This window comes from Heteronotia binoei, chromosome 12 (assembly GCF_032191835.1).
Source record: "Heteronotia binoei isolate CCM8104 ecotype False Entrance Well chromosome 12, APGP_CSIRO_Hbin_v1, whole genome shotgun sequence".
Taxonomy (NCBI): domain Eukaryota; kingdom Metazoa; phylum Chordata; class Lepidosauria; order Squamata; family Gekkonidae; genus Heteronotia; species Heteronotia binoei.
In genome coordinates, this window is record NC_083234.1 from 68,048,125 (window position 1) to 68,055,943 (window position 7,819).

The following is a 7,819-nucleotide window of genomic DNA, read 5'->3' on the forward strand; positions in this document are numbered from 1 at the left end:
GCAGCATTAGTGAAAATAGAATCATGTAGATTTTCATAGGTCAAACAAAATTAGATGAATCCCTGTCCCCAAGAAGCTGACTGTCCAAAATAGACAACGTAGAAAGTAATAAAATGTAGAGCAATTCTCAGAATTGAGAGGGTTTGGAGAGAGGCAGCCCCAGTTTGGAAAAGGCTGCTCACATTAAGAGCTGAGCCAAACTCCGCTTTGATGTTGAATCCAGCTCATAATAAGCTCACTTCATCACTTGCTGGCCCAAGCCTTCCCTCCTCTCCGCTTCCAAACTTATCTTTTGATTGAGATGGGAAAAGGCCACCCAGCAAAAGGAAGGCTGTGGATAGCAGAGGTCTGGCAGAGAGCATCTGGACCAGGCCAAATCCCAGATAAATCTTAGAAAGACCCCGTGCTACCTCAGGGAATTCCCCGGAAAACTGCATTCAGAATCACTGTGGAGACAGGGGTGCCCATCTTTTGAAACAGCAGACGGAGAGGCTAAGGTTGCAAGAGAGGAGCCCTGGAAAATAAAGAACCACAGCCTTAAAAATGTGGACAAAGTTGCACATGGGCTAGAAAAATGTGTTGTTTCTGATCCTACTTATGCCTCCTGCTGCTGAATATTGTGGCATATGCAAAGACATTGCTATACCGTTAGAATCGCAGAGGGTACTAAAGAGATGGTGTTGAAATGGTTTTGATCTTTTTTTTACTGGCTGAACAGACTTGGAAAGTCATCTTTGGTGAACGAATTAGCAGTGAGGGAGCTGACCTCCAGGATCTGTCCTTTCATGAATGCTTTTAAGACCAATAGCTACGAGATATTGAAATGCGATCTTTCAGCACTTATCTTCCCTTATAAACTCGGCTGATGTTGCCTCGAGGATCTGTGGCTTTGAGGACGGACAACTGCAGAATGTTCTGCTCTTGCGGGCAACTTGGAAGCTGCGTTGAGTCCCTGTTAAGACAGTGAGAAATATATTTTAATAAATATATACATTAAGTGCCCTGACATGGATAGTCTGATCTTATAAGATCTTGCAAGCCGAGCACAGTTGGCTCTGGCTAGTATTGGGATGGGGGCAGGGCTTTTTATAGAAAAAAGCCCAGCAGGAACTCATTTGCACTTTAGGTCACACCCCCTGATGCCACCATTGTTTCACATCGGACTTTTTAAATAGAAAAAGCCCAGCAGGGACTCATTTGCATATTAGGCCATACACCACTGACACCACCATTGTTTCACACAGGGCTTTTTTGTAGAAAAAGCCCAGCAGGAACTCATCTGCATATTAGGCCACACCCTCTGGCACCACCATTGTTTCACACAGGGCTTTTTGTGGGAAAAGCCCGGCATGAGCTCATTTACATATTAAGCCACACCCCCTGGTGTGGAAAGCCCGGCATGAGCTCATTTGCATATTAAGCCACACCACCATTGTTTCACACAGGGCTTTTTTGTAGAAAAAGCCCAGCAGGAACTCATTTGCATATTAGCCACACCCCTTGACACCGCCACTGTTTCACACAGGGCTTTTTTGTAGAAAAAGCCCAACAGAAACTAATTTGCGTATTAGGCCCCCACCCCCGATGCAAAGTCTGAAATCTGAACACCGAGCAGATTAATGAGACACCACTGGGGGTTGAAATTTGAATTGAATTGATTTGATTTGATTGATTCAACTGATATGTATTTTTATCCCTTTGTTGTGCATCGCCCAGAGCTCAGCAGGTACATAACCGGTATGGGGCAATTCATTGACTTGAACAGATAAAACAAAAAACCAAACTGTGTCCCTGTGCATTCCTACTAAAAAAAAAAACCCTGGATGGTGCCAGATGGGTGGTTTAAGCCATGCCAGGCGAGCGGACAAAAAAGTGCATCCAAACACAAACATCTGCCTGTCACCCGCTCCCACCCCACAACCTGTCCCTAACTGACATGCAGCTGGCTCAAAAAGGTACCACATCTGAAGTGGTACCTAATTTCCAAGGCACCTCCAAGACACCTCCCTGGCCATCTGGACGGCAAGGAAGCACCCTGGAAGCACCTGGGAAGTGGCAGCCGGGCACAGCTGGAAGCTGCTCCGTGGTGCCCGCAGCCTGCCTCTGTTCCAGGGGTGGGCCATGTGCCATCTGGATGCTCCAGGGTGCTCCTTTTTCTACCAGCTCACTTCCAGGTCAACACACTGCCACCCTGAGGACTCTGCAGAACAAGTTGGTTTTACAGGCACTCCTGAGGGAACAATATTGACTTCCACAGTCCATTCCAGAGTTCTGATAATGCCTTGCAAATGGCTGCCATGGAATGTCGCTGTGGAAGGGAATGATGAAGATAAGCCAGTATAAAGATGGAGGTGAAGGACAGGTTCATACAAAGTGCTTTAGCCTTTCAGATATCTATTACGGGGGTGGCCAATGGTAGCTCTCCAGATGTTTTTTTTTGCCTACAACTCCCATCAGCCCCAGCCAGCATGGCCAATGGCTGGGGCTGATGGGAGTTGTAGGCAAAAAAACATCTGGAGAGCTACCGTTGGCTACCCCGATCTATTATATGCAGGGCTTTTTTTGTAACAGGAACTCCTTTGCATATTAAGTCACACACTCCTGATGTAGCCAATCCTCCTGGAGCTTACAGCAGGTCCTGTACTGAGAGCCCTGTAAGCTCTTAAAGAATTGGCTACATCAGGGGTGTGTGGCCTAATATGCAAAGGAGTTCCTGCTGCAAAGAAAGCCTTGATTATATGTATAAATGATTCACAAAGCATGCATAGATAGTAGATAAATTGTATACAAATAATCCTACTGAAGACGCATGCAGAATTCAAAGAAAACTACATAACCAACAGTACAAAGCAAAGAACTGAAGCTGTTAAAATGCGCGACTCTCTTTCAGGATATGACTCCAGATGTCAAAATCTTGTCCTCTAAAAAAGCTGACCTTGTCAAGAGTAGCAGCAACAAATACCAGCTTGAAGAAAGTAGCGGAAGAGGGGAACGAGCCTGCATCGTTAGCGCTGTACAATTCTGAACAGGCGTCTGGCTTCCTTTGTCTTCCTCTGCTCTTTTATCATCGTGACTATCCGAAGGATGCCCGAGCCAAGGTCTTCTGGTCATCTATGCTGATAGCTGTTTTGTGACTGCAATGTATATCAGGGTACTGTTTGTTAGCTGGGCTCTCGTTAGAGATGCACGATAAACAAAGGGGGGGGGGGAATGCCATGGAAAAATGTTCCTCCCACTCAAGGGCTGTTTTCATGATTGAGTTTAGGGGGTCTTTCTCTTCCTGCCAAGCCAACTCAGCAGTGATGAAAGGAGACAACTCTGATCATTCTAAACAGTTAGCTGCCTCTGCTTTTCCCCTTGTCACAAAAGGCAGCCTGTTCTCGTGACCATCTCGTGCACTTGGTTCTCTTTGCTGGCTTCAATCAGTGACTTGAAGTAGACATAATGCCTTGTTGTTGTCAGCGTGCAGCCATGGCAGGTGCTCAAAGCCAAGAGCCTCCAGGGACCTTGGAGGCAGGTGAGGTGTGCAAACTCAGAGTCCAGAGACTAGTGATGAATTGTGCAACGACTCTGGGTTTTGTACAAAAATGCAACCGTCCGCTACAATTCTTCTCTCCAATGGACAAAACCATGTTCCTCCTTTTCCACAATCCGTATGAACCACTCTACCCATTTTCTGCCGTGACGTTCCTCCCTATTTACTGCTTCATGGGGTGGGATGCATAGAAAAGAAGCTGTGCAATTTCATCCCCTTTGGATATTGTCACATGCCCCCCACCCCCGCCAAGTACAGCTGCTTAGAGTTTTCGTTCTATATCCATAAAATACACATGGTACATAAACCAAGTAGGAGCCCTGTGGCGCAGAGTGGGGAAGCTGCAGTACTGCAGTCCAAGCTCTCCGCTCATGACCTGAGTTCGATCCCGGCGGAAGCTGAGTTCAGATAGCCAGCTCAAGGTTGACTCCGCCTTCCATTCTTCTGAGTCGGTAAAATGAGTACCCAGCTTGCTGGTGGGTAAAGTATAGATGACTGGGGAAGGCAATGGCAAACCACCCCATAAAAAAAAGTCTGCTGTGAAAACGTTGTGATGCAACGTCACCCCAGAGTCGGAAACAACTGGTGCTTGCTCAGGGGACTGCCTTTACCTTTTTACATAAACCAATGCCAGAAAAATCAACCAGTTTTGCAACTGAAGTATGGTGGTGCCATACTTTGGGGCAATGCCCTAGGGTGGAAAAAAATTCCATTAGGGATTCCCCCCCCAGAAAACATTAATCTTGGGAAGCATTGTTAATTGCTCTGCAGTGAAACATCCTCCCCCTCTTTCGGAAGGTTGCCAGACAAGTTCTTTCCCTGATGTCATGAAAGAGTCGACAAGTTTGTTTGTGCATGCTAATTTTCTAGTTAGCTTGCTTAGGGCCAATAGAGAAGGCTGCACTTCTCTCTGCCAAAGTGTAGGTGACAATATTCAAAGTCGGTTGGTATTGGAATTGTCTGTTGGCTAATCAATGGGTTTCAGGGATGTCCCAGGGATAGAGGCTTAGGTGACTTTTACTGCCTTTGTTTGAACCCTTGCCTGGAGCACACAGACATGAGTTTAGAATACAGTGAGACCAGATGGCGATTAGAGAGCTAGACCGGATGTTTATTGTTTTGAGCTTCCAGTTCCTTTTCCTCCAAGGAATCCGTACAGTTTTCTTTTTAAAGCTAATACACATATGTGCACTGCGTTTCTTTTGCTCTGCTACATTATATACATTATGTCTACCCCAAAAAAAGCCCAGCAGGAACTCATTTGCATATTAGGCCACACCCTCTGACATCGCCATTGTTTCACGCAGGGCTTTTTGTAGAAAAAGCCCAGTCAGGGCTCATTTACATATTAGGCCACACACCCCTGGCGCCAAGCCAGCCGGCACTGCATTCCTGTGCGTTCCTGCTCAAAAAAAGCCCTGACACAGCCAAGCTCATCCATGCAACCAGTAGGAGAGCTGGGGTGGAGACCTGGGTGTGTGTGTCATCACTATGTCATTTCTGGATATAACGATACAACCCGAGTATAACTTAGAAGTGGCAATGAACCTGTGTACAATCCAAACATGACAATGGGTAGTTCTAGGCATCATCAGAAGTTCTATAGTAAAGACATAGAGTTTCCAGCTATTCCTAGAGTGACCAATTAACCTGTACTATTCCTGTCATCCCTAGTTACAACCATAGAATCATAGTGTTGGAAGGGACCTCCAGGGTCATCTAGTTCAACCCCCTGCACAATGCAGGAAACCCACAAATACCTACCCCGAATTCACAGGATCTTCACCGTTGTCAGATGACCATCTAGCCTCTGTTTAAAAACCTCCAAGGAAGGAGAGCCCACCACCTCCCGAGGAAGCCTGTTCCACTGAGGAATCACTCTAATGGTCAGGAAGTTCTTCCTAATGTTGAGCCAGAAACTCTTTCGATTTAATTTCAACCCATTGGTTCTGGTCCTACCTTCTGGGGCCACAGAAACAACAACCAGTAACAACCTATTTATACCATCCCAATCACATCACAAAATGTATCATGCAATGAAGTTCTCCAAGGCCTCATTCAAGAGGATCCCCAACAATTCCTCCTCAGCCGCAAAAGGTGATCCGAGGTTCTATAATGGGTTGGAGGGTCAACTGCATGCAACAAAGCCTGAGAAAGGGAAGGCGGGGATCACATCTTTGTCTCATCAAAGGCTTGTTTTTTAGCAGGAACTCATTGGCATATTAGGCCACACAACCCTGATGTAGCCAATCCTCCTGGAGCTTACAGTAGGCCTATAAACTCTTGGAAGATTGGCTACATCAGAAGTGTGTAGCCTAACATGCAAAGGATTTCCTGCTACAAAAAAAGCTCTGGTCTCACTTCTCCATCGACTGGACCCAAACCCAGCTTAACCAAAGTCACAGCTCACCACTCAGCTCAGTCAGTCTCTCCAGTGCTTCAGCTCGGTCAAGTGGACAGTGAATCTGACAATGACTCCAAAGCAGGGAAGGAATGTCTCAACCCCTTGACTGAAGAAATGCCTGGGTTGTCGACAGACGAAGACCCTCCCTGAGGTTTTACAGCCAGAGCTGCCAGCAAGCATGGCACGCCTCAAGATTCACAGCCAGAGCCCTTGACAAGCACTAGCTCTTCCCAGAAATTACAACCTACCTCTGAGGAGGAGGGAATCTCCCTACCTAGGCTGCTAAGAACGTAAAGGGAAAAGAGGCAAAGGCAGAAGAGAATGCAGCAGTAAGTTCCCCCAGTTTGGAAGCCCTCCCCCTACTTCAGGGTTATCAGAAACCAGGGGGGGGGAGTGAAATGTCTGTTGGGCACTCCATTATTCCCTATGGAAACTGGTTCCCATAGGGTATAATGGAGAATCAATCCGTGGGCATCTGGGGCTCAAGAGGGGCTGTTTTTTGAGGTAGAGGCACCACATTTTCAGCACAGCATTCAGCATCTCTCCTCAAAACACGCCCCAAGATTCAAAAATATTGGACCAGGGGTCCAATTCTATGAGCCCCAAAAGAAGGTGCCCCTATCCATTATTTCACAATGGAGGGAAGGATTTAAAAAGTGTGGAGCCTCTTTAAATGTGATGGCAGGAACTCCCTTTGGAGTCCGATCATTCTTGTCACACCCTTGATCCTGATCCACCTCCAAAGTCTCTTGGTTCCACAACCAAAGCCCCCAGATATTTCTTGAGTAGGACCTGGCAACCCTAACTTGACTATAGTCAGGACTTGCCCACCATGCTCAGATGCCAGGTCCCTTTCTGTGACTTACTGGCCCTGGGCCTTTTGCCTTGGCCAAGAAACACAACACCCAACAGAGTCCCCTGCTTTATTTGAATAAAATAGGTTGATGCAGGTTCTCTGTGGATCCATTAGAACCATAAATGGAGTTCTACCTATGACACCCATGAGATTTTTTTTCCAATTTTCTCTTTCTTCATGTTGAACCACTCTTCTGGGGGATGGAGAAGTTTCCTGGAAAATGGGAAGAGGGGAGTAGCATTGAAATATGCCAGTTTGGTGTTAAGAGCAACAGGGATTAAGTAGAGGAAGGGAGTCGCTATGAGTCACTGAGGCGGAGAGCTTGTGGCTGCCAAGTTCCTGGGCCAGACAAGGTTTCCCCCACCCCAGAGATTTCCAACCTGCCGGCCTGCATTGGGCTGGTGGGGGGGATTCTCCCCCAACATCACCAGCATGATGACATCACTCGCAGTTTGTTGTACCATAGAGTTTTCCCTCCCAAATAGCTAGAGCGTCTGGGAAAACTCCATAGTTTTCCCAGAAGCTCCTAGAGCGGCCAGTGCGTGACATCGCCAGCATGATGATGTCACTTGTAAGTAACCTTATTGCGCAGCACACACAAAAACAGTCCCCCGCCGGAGGTTGCAGGCGACTTGGCAACCTGGCAGACTTTCATGGCTAAGCATGGGATTTGAACCCATCATCTATTCCTCTATCCACTAAACCACCCCAGCCTACACCATCACCCAATTACTAGACAGGAAGTCCCATTAAAGCCAGTGAGACTTCTAAGTAAATATACTTAGCAAGCAAGAAGGACCCATGATGAAATAGGAAGCCAAAAAAAAAAAAGCAATGGAAAAAGGACGCATTCACCCACCTCTCACAGAGCGCCTGCCTCCCAGCAAATTATTGTATAAATTGGGTCATGAAAGGATGCTGTTTTCAGCCTGTGACCCTCTCAGGTTTGCCAGCCACCAGCAGGCTCCCGCTTGCAAATAGATTATTTAATTTCCAATCTTTCCCCTTCCTGGGGGATCTACTC

General features: G+C 46.8%; 1 long non-coding RNA gene across 1 annotated transcript; it reads right to left on the minus strand.

The window, feature by feature from the left end:
* Positions 1–675: 675 nt before the first annotated feature.
* On the minus strand, positions 676–6,282 carry LOC132580274 (uncharacterized). The gene is made up of 3 exons (XR_009556042.1): positions 6,188–6,282; positions 2,046–2,200; positions 676–952 (listed from the first exon to the last, which is right to left on the minus strand). It is a non-coding gene; the product is annotated as an uncharacterized LOC132580274 (long non-coding RNA).
* Between the last annotated feature and the right edge of the window lie 1,537 nt (positions 6,283–7,819).